Source organism: Salvelinus fontinalis, chromosome 1, assembly GCF_029448725.1.
Source record: "Salvelinus fontinalis isolate EN_2023a chromosome 1, ASM2944872v1, whole genome shotgun sequence".
Taxonomy (NCBI): Eukaryota; Metazoa; Chordata; class Actinopteri; order Salmoniformes; family Salmonidae; genus Salvelinus; species Salvelinus fontinalis.
Window position 1 is genome coordinate 27,630,414 of NC_074665.1, and position 16,272 is coordinate 27,646,685.

Sequence of the window (16,272 nt, forward strand, 5' to 3'; positions counted from 1 at the left end):
ACATAAACTTACATAGACAAACGTAAACTCACGAACAGGAACGGACATCGAAACATACGAACAGCCAAACAGCTCCAAAAGTGAATACATCGAACATAAACGAAGACATCACAGGAGACAATCACCCACAAACAAACAGTGAGAATGCCCTACCTAAATATGACTCTTGATTAGAGGAAAATGCAAACCACCTGCCTCTAATCAAGAGCCATACCAGGCAAACCGAAACCAACATAGAAACAGATAACATAGACTGCCCACCCAAAACACATGCCCTGACCAAAAACACATAAAAACTAACATAAATAGGTCAGGACTGTTACAGTACCCCCCCCCCCAAGGTGCGAACGCCGGGCGCACCAGCACAAAGTCCAGGGGAGGGTCCGGGTGGGCAGTTGACCACGGTGGTGGTTCAGGCTCCGGGCGCGGTTCCCACCCCACCATAATCCATCCTAGCCCCCTCCCTTCAAGAATGTCCACCCTCTTTTTTCCCCCACACAATTCTCTTAATAATATATTTAATAAGGATAACACCGGGACAGAGAGATAAATCAAGATAGAGGGATAGATAAGAATATAGAGATAGATGAAGATAGAGAGGGAGATTAGGATAGAGGGGCAACTCCGGACTGAAAGGCAGCTCCGGACAGAGAGACAGCTCTGGACTGATGGGCAGTTCTGGGTATCTAGCCTTTTCAGGCTGAAGGGCAGCTCATGGCTGACTGACGACTCTCGATGCTCATGGCTGGCTGACGGCTCTCGATGCTCATGGCAGGCTGACGGCTCTCGACGCTCATGGCAGGCTGACGGCTCTCGACGCTCATGGCAGGCTGACGGCTCTCGACGCTCATGGCAGGCTGACGGCTCTCGACGCTCATGGCAGGCTGACGGCTCTCGACGCTCATGGCGCTCTGACGGCTCTCGACGCTCATGGCGCTCTGACGGCTCTGGCTGCTCATGGCGCTCTGACGGCCCTGGCTGCTCATGGCTCGCTGACGGCTCTGGCTGCTCATGGCTCTCTGACGGCTCTGGCTGCTCATGGCTCTCTGGCGGCTCTGGCAGATCCTGTCTGGTTGGCGGCTCTGGCAGATCCTGTCTGGTTGGCGGCTCTGGCAGATCCTGTCTGGTTGGCGGCTCTGGCAGATCCTGTCTGGTTGGCGGCTCTGGCAGATCCTGTCTGGCTGACGGCTCTAGCGGCTCCTGTCTGGCTGATGGCTCTAGCGGCTCCTGTCTGGCTGACGGCTCTGTAGGCTCATGGCAGACGGGCGGCTTTGCAGGCTCATGGCAGACGGGCGGCTTTGCAGGCTCCTGGCAGACGGATGGCTCAGATGGCGCTGGGGAGACGGATGGCTCAGATGGCGCTGGGGAGACGGATGGCTCAGATGGCGCTGGGGAGACGGATGGCTCAGATGGCGCTGGGGAGACGGATGGCTCTGGCCGGATATGGCGCACTGTAGACCTGGTGCGTGGTGCCGGAACTGGAGGCACCGTGCTAATGACAAGCACCTTCCTACTAGTGCGGGGAGCAGGGACAGGGCACACTGTATTCTCAAAGCCTACTCTATCCCTGATGCGTGGTACCGGCACTGGTGACGCCGGGCTGAGGACAAGCACATCAGGATTAGTAGGGGGAGAAGATACAGTGGGTTCAGGGCTCTGGAGACGCACAGGTAGCTTAGTGCGTGGACCCGGAACTGGAGGCACCGGGCTAGATACACGCACTACAGGGAGAGTGCGTGGAGGAGGAACAGGGCTCAGGATACGCACTGGTAGCCTAGTGCGTAGTGTAGACACTGTAGGTACTAGGCTGGGGCGGGGAGGTGGTGCCGGAAATACCGGACCGTGGAGGCGTACTGGCTCTCTTGAGCATTGAGCCTGCCCGACCTTACCTGGTTGAATGCTCCCGGTTGCCCGACCAGTGCGGGGAGGTGGAATAACCCGCACCGGGCTATGTAGGCGAACCGGGGAAACCATGCGTAAGGCAGGTGCCATGTATGCCGGCCCGAGGAGACGCACTGGAGACCAGACGCGTTGAGCCGGCCTCATGACACCTGGCTCAATACCCAATCTAGCCCTCCCAGTGCGGGGAGGTGGAATAACCCGCACCGGGCTATGCACTCGTACAGGAGACACCGTGCGCTCTACTGCGTAACACGGCGCCTGCCCGTACTCCCGCTCTCCACGGTAAGCCTGGGAAGTGGGCGCAGGTCTCCTACCTGCCCTTGGCCCACTACCCTTTAGCCCCCCCCCAAGAAATTTTTGGGAGTTACTCACGGGCTTTTCGGGCTTCCGTGCAAGACGAGTCCCCTCATAATTCCGGTTACGAGCTTGATTCTCCGGCTTCCATCCACGTCTCCTAGCTGCCTCCTCATACCAGCGCTCCTGGGCTGTGGCTGCCTCACTCTTCTCACGAGAGCAGCGATATTCTCCAGTTTGCGCCCAGGGTCCTCTACCAGACAGGATCTCCTCCCAAGTCCAAAAGTCCTTGTTGCTCCGTCGAGCATTCCCATACCGCTTGGTCTCTGTATTTTGGTGGGTGATTCTGTAATAGCTGTCGCTTTCCTCATCCTCAGATGAGGTGAGGAGAGAAGGATCTTCTGACCAAAATGCGGAGTCTGGGAAATATGCCATCTTTATTATAAATTACAACGATGCAGATGGCAACACGAAAACTAAACAAAACACTTTCCAACTACAAAATAACAAAACGACGTAGAACGAAAACCTGAACATAAACTTACATAACTGAAACGTAAACTCACGAACAGGCAACAGACGACATCGAAACAAAACGAACAGCCAAACAGTCCCGTTTGTGAATATACATCGATAACGACACGAAGACATCACAGGAGACAATCACCCACAAACAGACAGTGAGAATGCCCTACCTAAATATGACTCTTGATTAGAGGAAAATGCAAACCACCTGCCTCTAATCAAGAGCCATACCAGGCAAACCGAAACCAACATAGAAACAGATAACATAGACTGCCCACCCAAAACACATGCCCTGACCAAAAACACATAAAACTAACATAAATAGGTCAGGACTGTTACAATAAGCTATTTCAATCATATTGAAATCAATATTGTGACTAGGCTACTGTCTGTAATTTTTGCCTCAATGTGTTTCGTGATGTGTGACAATATGTGCGCAATGATGTACCCAATCTGTGTTTTAGTGCATTATTATTAAGTAAGCATAATAAGCCTATTTGCAGCCATAGGTGGTAATACAGTGTGGCAAGAAAAAGTATGTGAAGAATTTGGAATTACCTGGATTTCTGCATAGATTTGTCATAAAATGTGATCTGATCTTCATCTAAGTCACAACAATAGACAAACACAGTCTGCTTAAACTAATAACACACAAACAATTATACATTTTCAAGTCTTTATTGAACAGACTGTGTAATCATTCACAGTGCAGGGTGGGAAAAGTATGTGAACCCTTGGATTTAATAACTGGTTGACCCTCCTTTGGCAGCAATAACCTCAACCCAACATTTTCTGTAGTTGCGGATCAGACCTGCACAACGGTCAGGAGGAATTTTGGACCATTCCTCTTTGCAAAACTATCCGTTCAGCAATATTCTTAGGATGTCTGGTGTGAACCGCTCTTTTGAGGTCATGCCACAGCATCTCAATCGGGTTGAGGTCAGGACTCTGACTGGGCCACTCCAGAAGGCGTATTTTCTTCTGTTGAAGCCATTCTGTTGTTGATTTACTTCTGTGTTTTTTGTCGTTGTCCTGTTGCATCACCCAACTTCTGTTGAGCTTCAAATGGCGCACAGATAGCCTTACATTCCCCTGCAAAATGTCTTAATAAACTTGGGACTTTATTTTCCCGTCGATGATAGCAAGCTGTCCAGGCCCTGAGGCAGCCCCAAACCATTATGCTCCCTCCACGATACTTTACACTGGGGATGAGGTTTTAATGTTGTTGCTCTGTGCCTTCTTTTCTCCACACATAGTGTTGTGTGTTCATTCCAAACAACTCAACTTTAGTTTCATCTGTCCACCAAATATTTTGCCTGCAGCACTGTGGAACATCCAGGTGCACTTTTGCGAACCTCAGACGTGCAGCAATGTTTTTTTTTGGACAGCCACGGCTTCTTCCGTAGTGTCCTCCCTTGAGGACGTCTTTAGCTGATATTCTAGGATTCTTTTTAACTTCATTGAGCATTCTGCACTGTGCTCTTGCAGTTATCTTTGCAGGAAGGCTACTCCTAGGGAGAGTAGCAACAGTCCACAATTTGTCAATTTGACTGATGAACATCAAGGCTTTTAGAGATACTTTGTAACCATTTCCTGCTTTATGCAAGTCAACAAATCTTAATCTTAGGTATTTTGAGATCTTTTTTCTTCAAGGCATGGTTCACATCAGGCAATGCTTCTTGTGAATAGCAAACTCAAGTTGTGTGAGTGTTTTTATAGGGCAGGGTAATCTCGTCACATTGATTGGATTCAAGGTTAGCTGACTCCTGACTCCAATTAGCTTTTGGAGAAGTCATTACCATTTGAAAGCAAACACTTTGAAGTTTGTGGAAATGTGACAGGAATGTAGTAGAATATAACACATTAGATCTGGTAAAAGATAATGTAATGAAAAAAACAACAGTTTTTTTGTATTTTTTGAAATGCAAGAGAAAGGACATAATGTATTATTCCAGCCCAGTTGCAATTTAGATTTTGGTCACTAGATGCCAGCAGTGTATGTGCAAATATTTAGACTGATCCAAGGAACCATTGCATTTCTGTTCAAAGTTTTGTTTCAAGACTGCCCAAATGTGCCTAGTTGGTTTATTAATAACTTTTCAAGTTCAAAAATGTGCACTCTCCTCAAACAATAGCATGGTATTATATCACTGTAATAGCTACTGTAAATTGGACAGTGCAGTTAGATTAACAAGAATTTAAGCTTTCTGACAACATCAGATATGTCTATGTCCTGGGAAATGTTCTTGTTACTTACAACCTCATGCTAATTGCATTAGCCTACGTTAGCTCAACTCAACTCATCTCTCTCTCAGATTCCAACTGCTGATTCATGTTTGGACATATAAATACTGTAAATCTAGCAAAGAAAGGTCTGTTAACTGCTCACTTGAATATAGTCAGTTTAAGGATCAAAATGTCATGAAGTATGCTGTCCAGTGCAGTCAAACAATATTAATGTATTGGCAATATCAGAGACTCACTTGGACTCTTCTTTTGAGGATGCTGAGATCTTTATACATGGATACAACTTGTTCAGGTGGGACAGAAATCGATACGGGAGTTTCAGTTTACATCCAGAGTTATATTCCAGCAAAACAACATAAGGTCTTCATGTTGAATGAATTAGAGGCGCTATGGGTACAGGTGCATTGACCACATTTGAAACCTAAACTAGTTGGTTGCTGCTATAGGCCACCTAGTGCTGATGTGAAACATCTTGATGTAATTTGTGAAATGTTGGATAAGGTATATAATGAAAATAGGGAAATGTATTTTTGGGGAGATATGAATATAGACTTTTTGAACACCAACTGTCTAATGACAAAGAAACGTATTTCTGTTGCCAATCTATGTAACCTGACCCAAGTTATGACATCATCTACCAGAACGTTCCCTAATAGGTCCGGTATCACGTCAACTTGTATCAATCACATTTTTACTAACATGCTTGAACATTGTTCTAAAGCTGTATCAGAGGCACGAGGTTGCAGTGATCATAACTTGGTTGCTCTCACTAGGAAAACTAAAATACCAAAGGCTGGCCCTAAAGTAATCTACCGCCGGTCCCACAGAGGGTTCAATCAGGACTCATTTGTGGATGAGATTAAGAATGTGCAATGGTTAGAAGTGTGTAGTAAGGATGATCCTGAAATGTCACTAAGTTTGTTTATGAGTATAGCTGATAAGCATGGCCCTTTAAGAAAATTCACTGTGAGGTCAAACGGTGCCCCATGGATTGATAATGAGCTGAGAAATTTAACGATTCAGCGTTATGATGCCAAAAAAGTAGAAGATAAATCTGTCACTCTGTTTGATAAGCAAAGATAATGTAAATGAAGAAATCTTGTGACCAAGCTAAACAAAGGAAATAAGAAGGGCGCCTGTCAGCAGAACATTTATGAAGTAAAGGGTGATGGGAAAAACTGTGGAGAACGTTGAACACTATTATGGGTAGGAATTCGAACATGTACGCCTCTTTTGTTGAATCGCAGGGTATACTTATTACAAAACCACAGAACATCCAAATTACTTTAATTAATATTTTAAAGACAAAGTGTACAAGTTGAGGAATGCTATGATTCCAACTGATGGTTCCATGTCATATACCCTTATAAAAGACTGTGTCATGAAGGAGAGGCAATGCATGTTGGAATTTCACCAAGTAGAAAGGGATGAGGTAAAAGGATGCAGTTGTCTCTTTCTGATGACACGTCACCTGGTACAGATCATCTTAACGCCAAATTGCTTAGAGTTACAGCTAACCAAATATCTACCCCATTCTCTCATATTTTGAATAAGTGCTTGATGTACGGGGTGTGCCCAGAAGTCTGGAACGAGTTAAAGGTTATTCCACTACCTAAGGATAGAAAATATGCATTCACTGGTCCTAATAATCGTCCTATAAACTTGCTGCCTGTGTTAAGTAAACTATTGGAAAAAATCTACAGTTTTATATAGAGCCATAGCTGAATGGAACTCTTAACCAATCCATATTTCTCAGGCAAAAAAGAAATCCACCTTCAAGAAAAAAATAAAAGAACATCTAACGCGATAGACCATATGACTGGACAGGAAATAGAAACATCAACTGAATGTTAAATGTGTTTCCTGTCAGGTATTTTAATTGTCTGTATTGTATACTTGCTGAATGTTTGTGAAGTCTTGATTTGTGGTTGTTTGTAATGTCTTGTTAATTGGTGTTGGACCACAGGAAGATTAGCTAGCATTATGGCGTTAGCTAATGGGGATCCTAATAAAAATACATGATCGAGGGATTCTACCACACTGTAGAATCCCTCGATGATGTAGATTAATGCTTTCCAAAGGCACTGTACATTAGGGTGAGAAAGATTTTCAACATTTCTATGTGGATTTTTAATACAGTTTCAACGTATTTATAATTAATCATAGTTCTGATGATTATGTTGAAATTAGATTGATGTAACAACTTGTTAGTAAGGTTAAGTCAATGTATTTATGTTGAAGTTTTACCCTAATTTCAATGTTTACAATGCTGGTTGAAATGAGAAGAAAACAGTACTGATTGGTGACCTTTTTCAAATCCAATGTATTTCCCACATTGATTCCACTCCCCAATACGTTGACCAGTTACGTTGAAACAATGTTGATTTAAACAGTGAGGGTCTGTCTGTCTGTCTGTCTGTCTGTCTGTCTGTCTGCCTGCCTGTCTGCCTGCCTGCCTGCCTGCCTGCCTGCCTGCCTGTGAGTCTGTCTGTGAGTCTGTCTGTGTGTCTGATGGAGGCTGAGCTTATAGAGACTGTTTATCCCCTGTCTGTCTGGCTGATGGACCCTTTCTGTTCGCTTGCGTAGGTGTGTGTGTGTGTGTGCACGTGCGTGCATGCATCTCTCTTTGTGTGCACACTTGTGTGTATGTGTGTGTTTGCGCCTGAGTGTGTGTGACTGCAGGGGTAGAATGATGTACTGGCTAAATGAGCTGCTTTATCAGGGGGGCGGCTGCTGTCTGGGGCTTATGTCATCAATATCCTCTTATATAAACGTCAGCTGTGCCATTTTATTCAGACCTATTTCCCACACTACTGATTACATTAGCTGCTCCCTCATTCTCCTACTCTCCATCCCTCACTCTCTTGCTCTCTCTTGCTCCCTATCTTACCAACCCTCACTCTCTATCTCCCTCCTCCCCGATCTAATCCTTTATACACTCTCTGTCCCCCATAACCTCCCACACGTTCTATATATCATTCTGAGAGAGAGAGAGAGAGAGAGAGAGAGAGAGAGAGAGAGAGAGAGAGAGAGAGAGAGAGAGAGAGAGAGAGAGAGAGAGAGAGAGAGAGAGAGAGAGAGAGAGAGAGACAGACAGGAGGGATAAAGAGCTACCGTCCCCCTTATGTCAGGTTTGCGAAACCCATTTGTTCTCCACTGTACGGTAAGTGGCTCAGGGAGACACTGTGTGTGTGTGTGTGTGTGTTTGCAGCAGGGAGACTTATGGCCAGATGGATGCTGCTGTAAAGCTCAAGGCCTTTCTGCTTCCTGGGGAGTGGATATTGTGTTGGCCAAGTGATTCATTACCAGGAGTTCAAGTGTGGAGGAGCCTGAGTGGGAGTCGGGCTGATTTAAAGAGAAATGTCAGCCTCAAAAGGACCATTAACACCTCACACACACTAGACCACACACAACCCAGTGCAGTGTGTGTGAAACATACCATATTCAGGAATACAATTGATTTAAATCACTTTTTCTGTACTCTACAGTCAATTAAGTTTGTGCTGTTTGTAGTAGGAACAAAAGCCTTCCAAATCACTATACCCATTGATTTTATACTGTGTTGTCTGAAAGTGATGTATTAGGTCGGTAGTGTTATGTGTGTGTGTGTGCGTGTGGGTGTGTGCGTGCGTACGTGTCTCAACAACGAACAACCGCTTCATCTTTGATAGGCCACTGGAATGATTAAAGTGACATTGAACGTTGACCTTTTTAGTCCAATCAGACTGTGCTAGAAGGTTACGACACTCCAAGTCTCTTTTAGCTTCAGATTTTATCTTCTTTTCTTTTCATTGATCTGACGAGAGGAGTCGAACACTGGATCAATGGGAGAGAGATGTGACATTTAAACCCTGGGTGATACACTACACCTTGGCTAGAGAGTGAAATAGTCAGTCCCATTAAGATGAAAAAGGTCCTATAGTTTCACTGCAGCATCATTGTATGTGGATTGGGCTCAAACCTTTGTAATGTAAATTGAATTTAAAGTTCTGTGAGTGTGAAATGGCCATTCTATAAAACCTGCATTTCGACTGAAATGCTTTCGTCGTCAGATAAGGGTAAATAGATCAATAAATAAGTCACATTCTGATTGGTGGGATATTGTATTCATGGGCTTTTCCCTTAATGAAGCTGTCAGTGTGACAGACATGTGGGGTCACATTGTCCCCGCCCAGCCCTCACCCCACACATTCACACTCATTCAGCCAGAACTAACCTAGTTGCATAGACCTAATGCAAGAGGACACACCCAGTGCAAAATGGCCAATTTAGGGTTCCATAGACTCCTTCATCTGAGTGCTACTCCATCTCCAAAATAAGATACGTTTGGTTGATGCTGTTGTCACATACACACACACGTGTGACACATGTGACACAAATATTATGTTTGTCTATTCCACCGGGCTGGTGTGATAGGATAGTGGTCCTTTGGTAGAGTCGGTAGAGCATGGCCCTTGTAATGCCAGGGTAGTGGGTTTGTTTCCCGCGACCACCCGTATGTGAAATGTATGCACGCATGACTGGAAGGCACTTTGGATAAAATAACACTGAACAAAAATATCAATGCAACGATTTTACGGAGTTACAGTTTGTGTAAGGGAGTCAGTCAATTTAAATAAATAAATTAGGCCCTAATCTATGGATTTCACGTGACGGAACACAGATATGCATCTGTTGGTCACAGATACTTAAAAAAAAAAAGTAGGAGCGTGTACCAGAAACCAGCGTGACCACCATTTGCCTCATACAGCGAGACACATCTCCTTCACATAGAGTTGATCAGGCTTTTGATTGTGGCCTATGGGATGTTGTCCCACTCCTCTTCAATGGCTGTGCGAAGTTGCTGGATATTGGCGGGAACTTGAAAATGCTGTTGTACACGTCTATCCAGAGCATCCCAAACATGCTCAATGGATGACATGTCTGGTGAGTATGCAGGCCATGGAAGAACTAGGTCAGAACCAGCTACCAGGAATTGGGTACAAATCCTTGCGACATGGGGCTGTGCATTATCATGCTGAAACATGAGGTGATGGCATCGGATGAATAGCATGACAATGGGCCTCAGGATCTCATCGCGATATCTCTGTTCATTCTAATTTCCATCAATATAATGCAATTGTCTTCATTGTCTGTAGCTTATGCCGGCTCATACCACAACCACACCTACACCATGAGGCACTCTGTTCACAAATTTGACATCAGTAAACCCCTCACCCACATGACGCCATACACGTTGTCTGCCATCTGCCCGGTACAGTTGAAAGTGGAATTCATCCATGAAGAGCACACTTCTCCAGCATGCCAATGGCCATTGAAGGTGAGAATTTTCCCACTGAAGTCGGTTTCAATGCCGAACTGCAGTCATGTCAAGACCCTGGTGATGACGAACCTACAGTTTCATCAGCTGTCTGGGGGGCTGGTCTCAGAAGATCCCGTGGATAAAGAAGCCAGATGTGGAGGTCCTGGGCTGGCTTGATTACACATGCTCTGTGGTTGTGAGGCCGGTTGGACGCACTACCAAATTCTCTAAAACGACGTTGGTAGAGAAATGAACATTCAATTCTCTGGCAACAGCTCTGGTGGACATTCCTCCAGTCAGCATGCCAATTGCACACTCCCTCAAAACTTGTGAAATGTGTGACATTGTGTCCCCAGCACAAGGTGCACCTGTGTAATGATCATGCTGTTTAATCAGCTTCTTGATATGACACATCTGTCAGTTGGACGGCAAAATAAAAATCTTATCTTGGCAAAGGAAAAATGGTCACTAACAGGGATGTAAACAAATATGTGCACAAAATAGAGAGAAATTAAAAAAAAAAAATTTTTTTTTTATTTCAGCTCATGAAACATGGGACCAACATTTTATATGTTGCTTTCATATTTTTGTTCATGATATTATTAGATTATTGAATGAGCTAATCAGAGCCTTATCGGCTGATATTCCTGTCAGACAGCAGTGATCATTTGAGTCTGTTTGGATTAAAGAGGTATTTTTTGGTCTGTATGCTGCTAAACCCCTTCCCTTAAATTGAACATTGATTTTCTTCTAGAGCTCCTCTCGTTGATAAATGGCACATTACAAAAGTGCTCCAACATTAATTTAAAAAATATTACTCAACAACCACCATATTTTGGAAAAATGTTCTCAGACTTAATTTAAAAAATATATATATTTTAATGTTTTTTTTTGTTATGTCTTTGCCTAAGAACGGGTAGTTAACTATGCAGCCTTGGACTTGACACCATATTGATCACAACAGGGTAAACAACAATGACATTCATGATTACGTTAGCTGAAATATGGAGAGAGGAATTCTAACCCAACATTTACCCTCACAGGTGTGACACAGGTGTGAATCAACCTCCCACAACGGAGAGGGAGAAAAGTGGCGAAGAGAAGGAATTAACAGAAAAGACGAGGTAAGCAAATAGATGAAAGACGGGGAAGAGAAAGACATGAACAGAGGAGAAGAAAGAAAATAAGTAAGGACAGAGAGGAAAGAAGAGGAGAGAATAGGATAAGAGTGAAGAGGGTTGGCGGTAGCCTCAAGGTTACAGAGGTGGGCTGGTAACCAGAGGGTTGGCGGTAGCCTCAAGGTTACAGAGGTGGGCTGGTAACCAGAGGGTTGGCGGTAGCCTCAAGGTTACAGAGGTGGGCTGGTAACCAGAGGGTTGGCGGTTTCAATCCCCAAATCCGACTGGGTGGAAATTTGTTGGGAGTGAGCTGACAACCTGAGGGTTACTGGCTTTAATATCTGTTTACCCCTAACTGCTCCCAGCCTGTAATGTTTGTGTGTTGTGTGTCATGGGTACTGTGACAGCAAAAAAATATATAATATCTGTGCAAATAGACCAATAAAGCAAGTATATTGTAAGAGAATAGACACAGTAGAACTATGCAGATAGTTGTGAGAGAATGTTATGGTAATTTTACTATTCAATAAAGTGGCTTATATTTAAAGATGAGTGGCAGCAACATCTGCTGTGTGTGTGTCTTACCAGCGAGCCACACATCTTCCCCTCTGTCTCTTATTCACAGTCTTTTACTCTTTCTTTCTCATCTGACACTTTACTCTCTCTCATGTCTTTCTCTCCACACAGATGTTGTCAATTTATTCCCTCGCTCCTTTTCTCTTTCTCTGCACATTGATGGTCTCACTCCCACCTCTCTCTCTCTCTCATCGTTGTCTCTCCCTCCATTAACACTCTCTCCTCTCTCTAATTGTAACCTGGCATCACACATCTTAACACCGGTTGTTGCCAAGTGTCAGTCAGAGCTTTGCTGTGTCCTCAGAGTTGAATCAACTGACTCACACCATGGTACAATCAGACGTTGACTTGATTTCATTATCATTAACCCTTTGTGGTTTCGCCCATAGTTAGAGATCGCACTGTTCAGTGGAGCGTAAGACACTGAACCAAACAGCTGGGGACGAGAAAGGGGAAATCACTCACTGAGTATATCACATTAGTGACATCACTCACTATTAATGAGTACATCACATTGTTGTCATCACTCATCTGTAATGAATATATCACATTAGTCACAGCTTCCACACTGTGGTGGGAGGGTCTTTCTGTTGGAGCGTGGCCTAACATATGACTTGATCTTCCTTCTGGGCTCTTATTGGCTCGAGAGAGAGAGGGAACATAATGACTGGAGAAGATCTGAGTGTGTTTTCAGCGAGGCAGTCAGGTTTGAACTCTCAACATGAGAACCCGTACTCTAGACTCAGCCGCCCCATAACCAACCCCCTCTTCTTCAGCTCACACCTGTGTGTGACAGAAAAGCTTACAGAGATGACACACACATACACACACACACACACAACTTGACAGCTGCCATCCATCATAAGAAGCACTTTCCCCTTGTGTTCCTCAAGGTGCACCTGTCCTGCTTTCTACTTTTAGCAACTCACAGGTGAACACATCTATCTGGGCTCTTATCCTTCCCTTTCAGGTCCCTCACATCTAAGCACTGACCCACCCTCAACCCTGTAATCCCTATCTCTCTCTCTCTCTCTCTCTCTCTCTCTCTCTCTCTCTCTCTCTCTCTCTCTCTCTCTCTCTCTCTCTCTCTCTCTCTCTCTCTCTCTCTCTCTCTCCTCTCTCTCTCTTCTCTCTCTCTCTCTCTCTCTCCTCTCTCTCTCTCTCTCTCTCTCTCTCTCTCTCTCTCTCTCTCTCTCTCTCTCTCTCTCTCTCTCTCTTCTCTTCTCTCTCTCTCTCTCTCCTCTCTCTCTCTCTCTCTCTCTCTCTCTCTCTCTCTCTCTCTCTCTCTCTCTCTCTCTCTCTCTCTCTCTCTCTCTCTCTCTCTCTCTCTCTCTCTCTCTCTCTCTCTCTCTCAGGGCTGCTGTCAGAGTCCGAGGGTAGTCTGTAGCCAGCTGTCTGAGTGTGTGGGAGGGGTGGTTCAAATATGAAGACATTTCAGAGGTTCCAACATTGGTGTCCTTATACATAGCTACGGCCCTGCATGTACTTTTTTTTAAAGAAAGTTGAAGCTCATTTTCTGCATTTCTATATAATAAAACAATTCTAAAATGTTATTTGGAGAAGAGCAAAAACAAGCAAATACAACCCCAGCCACGGTCACATTGGTTGCTGTAGCTTCATTCACCTCAGTCGATCTACAAACACATAGCCTATACAATTAGCCTCTACACATGAGCTAACGTGAACTCAGCACCAGGATAAAAAAGTATAATTGTCTACATACAGAGGGATCTGTTTACAGAAAAATTATTTTATTAACAAAAGATAAACAAATAAGTTCGCTTTGCAGAACAATTGTTTTCTGCAGTTTTACAGCAAATGTTCTGCAATTCCACACATTTTGCCATGGGGTGGGAAGAAATATTTGTACTTTTAAAGCTAATATCCTGCAATTCTACAGATTTTGCCATTACTTTTTATACCATTTTAATATGATATTTGAGTGAGAATGAGTAACAAAATCATGGGGGCTCTTCCCTTATCTACACTGAAATAATATAATTTCAGTAGTCCTCTGTTATGATTCATTTTTTTCTATCTTGCATAGCTCATTAGTACACCCTTGTGGTTGAATATATATGTATATATTGTAGGTCCTAGGATACAACAAGGAATAATGTGGAACAAATAAATACCATCAAAGGACACCTTAAAACGTACAATAATGAACACCCTGTCAAACAGCTGTGAAAACCAACCTGTCAATTTTTGATGATATGTTTTGGTACACTTGTATCATTAACTTATTTTCACACCAAATAATTGTACACTAAAATACTGAATTCTGGTGTGTAATTTTGAGGAGGTGGTTGCTGTGTGGGTGGGAGGTTCTGCCTGTCACTTGTTCTCAACAGGCAGCCAGTCTCGGAAGGGGGACTTGATGAGGCAAAGTCCAGGCACTGTTACTCTCTTTGTTCTGCGTATTTGCAGTGCTAGTTAATCTGTGTATCTCACATAGTATGTGCCCAGTGTGATAGAGAATGAAAACGTTCTTAGCAGATAATGACAACAACAGTAGCTGTAGATGATGTAATGAAAAGTTGGAGGGTTGTTGGTAATGGAGGACATCAGGTGGATCCACGTCTGGGTGTTGGGCAGAACCCCCTAGGTCCTGGGGAACAGGAGCAGAGTTAAAGATAACAGGGTAGGAGACCGAGACGTAAACACACAGGTTACACTTTACTGTGAGAAAATTTGATGGACTAGTGCAGTGTTATAAATGGGAGATATGTACTTTTCAACACTTTTGGAAGGTATCGCCTACCTCAAGCTGGTCCCCCTCTGACTCAGAGCACAGAGAATAAGACTGATACAAACTCAACTGGCTCTGGTGGATGGAATACCTCCTGGGGAGCTCGGACAGTCGATGGGCCATGTTCAGTCTCACCTTGATTGATAACAGGAATAAATGCAATTATATTACAAATACATTTCTTACATATCTCTTGGAGGGCCAGAAATTAAATTAACATTTGGACAATAATATGTACCTGGTCAAAAACCTCCACAGCCTCAGTCCGTGCCTGGAGGTGGTTCTCGAAGGCGTTCTGATCTGGTTCGACAACTTCCACCACATCAGGTGGGGTTTCAGTGATCTGAAGGTGCGTTATACAAAAAATAGCAATAGATAAACAACAACACCAAGTCAATCATGGGTGAAACTTGGGTTGAAGATGTCCATCATCGCCTTGGAGGTGGCCTCGCCAGTCTTGTCCTTGATGGGTATCACCCAAAACTACAATCCATTTTTGGTTCCAAGCAACCTTTTTAATCGGTTACAGAAGGGAATTTAGAGTTAAGCGCGTACTCCTCATTTACTGACCTTAATGGGTATTGCCTCCACATTCTTGGTAAAGTGATTGGTCGCCGTCAGACACCAGCTGTTGCCATTTCCTGGATTTCGTGAAGGGTCCGATGAGGTCCACCCATAACATTTAAAGTGTTAGAGAGAAGACTACTTTATTCTTACCCGTATCTGTGTCATACATTATGCAGATTTTCATATTTGTAAGGATACTGAGGCACATACACACATTCTATAATACTGAACTCTGCTGTGGTCAAATAAAGAAACCATTACAAAACAACTTATCAGGGCAAAATTTGAATTGGGACGCTTACCGATCATACGCCAGGGTGAAACAACTTTGATGGGCTTCAACTCTGGCGCCACAGTCTTCACCCTCTCAAACTTCTGGCAGGCTAGACCGGTACTGACCTTTAAGCACAAAGTGACAATTTGAAACATTGCGTGCTCTCTGATGACATTAATTGAAGTCATAATAATTTCAGATAATTTCAGAGAATGTGATTGATAAACAAAGGGTTATTTCACTTGCCCAGCTGTCCACCTCCTTGGCAATTCCCCGTCAGAAGAAGCATAGTGTCACGTTCCTGACCGGTTTTCTGTTATTTTGTACGTGTTTGACGGTCAGGGCGTGAGTTTGGGTGTGTAGTCTATGTTATGTGTTTCTATGTTGGTATAGGGTGACCTGATATGGCTCTCAATTAGAGGCAGGTGGTTTTCATTTCCTCTGATTGAGAGCCATATTAAGGTAGGTGTTTTCACACTGTTTGTTTGTGGGTGGTTGTCTCCTGTGTCTGTGTCTGTCACGCCACACGGGACGGTTTCGGTATCGTTCGTTCGTTCGTTCGTTCGTTCGTTCGTTCGTTCGTTTTGTATGTAGTCTGTTTCCTGTTCATGCGTTCTTCACGTTATATGTAAGTTTGTGTCCAGGTCTGTCTACATTGTTTATTTGTTTTGTAGTTTATCAAGTGTATTTCGTTTCGTCTTCGTCTTGTTTAATA

The 16,272-nt window shown here is 44.0% G+C and overlaps 1 pseudogene; it reads right to left on the minus strand.

Moving 5' to 3' along the window:
• The window catches only part of LOC129856134 (solute carrier family 2, facilitated glucose transporter member 9-like), a 52,217-nt pseudogene extending 36,505 nt beyond the window's left edge, over positions 1-15,712 (minus strand).
• Between the last annotated feature and the right edge of the window lie 560 nt (positions 15,713-16,272).